The sequence below is a fragment of the Capricornis sumatraensis genome, chromosome 15 (genome assembly GCF_032405125.1).
Source record: "Capricornis sumatraensis isolate serow.1 chromosome 15, serow.2, whole genome shotgun sequence".
Lineage (NCBI taxonomy): Eukaryota > Metazoa > Chordata > Mammalia > Artiodactyla > Bovidae > Capricornis > Capricornis sumatraensis.
The window spans coordinates 4,118,432-4,119,646 of record NC_091083.1 but is presented as its reverse complement, the minus strand read 5'-3'; the positions used below and the strand labels follow the sequence as shown (position 1 = coordinate 4,119,646).

Genomic DNA, 1,215 nt, shown 5'->3' with positions numbered 1-1,215 from the left:
AGGAAAAGACAAGTCAGAATTACAAGGCCTAACTCCTTAATCCTGGGTCCGTGCCTGCGGAATGAGGAGAGGGGGCTGGGGACCGTGCCTCCATTTTGTCAGTAATGGCTAACATGGCTCCTGACAAGTAGTAGTGATAAGGTTGAATAAACTCTGAAGAAGAGGCCAAAGTATTTACTCGGGAAGTGAAGTGAAGTCGCTGACTTGTGTCCGACTCTTTGCGACCCCATGGACTGTAGCCTACCAGGCTCCTCCCTCCACGGGATTCTCCAGGCAAGAGTACTGGAGTGGGTTGCCATTTCCTTCTCCAGGGGATCTTCCCTACCCAGGGATTGAACCCGGGTCTCCAGCATTCCAGGCAGATGCTTTAACCTCTGAGCCACCAGGGAAGCTGGAGGGCAGTGTTTTCTCTAATGTGCCATGATGAAATTTTGATATATTTCATTCCATCATCCCAAAGAGAAACAATTTTTAAGAAAGAAAAAGACTGTATCTTTAACATTGTAATGATTGCAACTACCAGCCCGAGTGCCTGGGAGAAAACCAAGCTGTTAAAATAAATACGACCTTGCAATTGCCAACTCTTTTATTATTTACTTGCTGCTCATTCGTCCAGTTTGTCATCAGCTAATGTGAGCAGATGGGCTTCCCTGGTGGTGCAGACAGTAAAGAATCTGCCTGCCAATGCAGGAGACACTGGTTCAATCCCTGGGTCTTCAGGGGGAAGACCCCCACCCCCCACCCCTGGAGAAGGGAATGGCTACCCACTCCAGTACTGTTGCCTGGAAAATTGCAGAGGAGCCTGGTGGGCTACAGTCCATGGGGCCGCAAAGAGTCAGACATGACTGAGTGACTTCAATGCTAGTAGATAAAACGTTTGGATCCTTACTATAGAAAAACAGATGGGGTGGGGGTGGGGGGAACTTGCACGTTGAGGAAATTCTACCCATTAAATGTTCCTTTCTCTATAAATTGGGGAAAGGTCACAAGGGCAGACAACCTTGGTTCAGCTCATGAGACATCAGACTTCCCAGAGAAAATGGTTCAAGTCCCACTGTCAACTGCGGGGAGTAAGGCCCGGAAAGGATAAAGGTGTGGTTTAGGCAGATTACTTTGGCAACCATATACACACTGGGTTGTTGAAGGGAGCAACCAAAGACAAGAAGACCAGTTAGGAGATTAAAGCCATAAACAGCAGTAATCCAGACTGGAGAT

The 1,215-nt window shown here is 47.8% G+C and overlaps 1 non-coding gene across 1 annotated transcript; it reads right to left on the bottom strand.

Annotated features, from left to right (window-relative positions):
• Window positions 1-317: 317 nt before the first annotated feature.
• TRNAS-GGA (transfer RNA serine (anticodon GGA)) lies at window positions 318-389 on the bottom strand. Its single transcript has one exon. It is a non-coding gene; the product is annotated as a tRNA-Ser (tRNA).
• Between the last annotated feature and the right edge of the window lie 826 nt (window positions 390-1,215).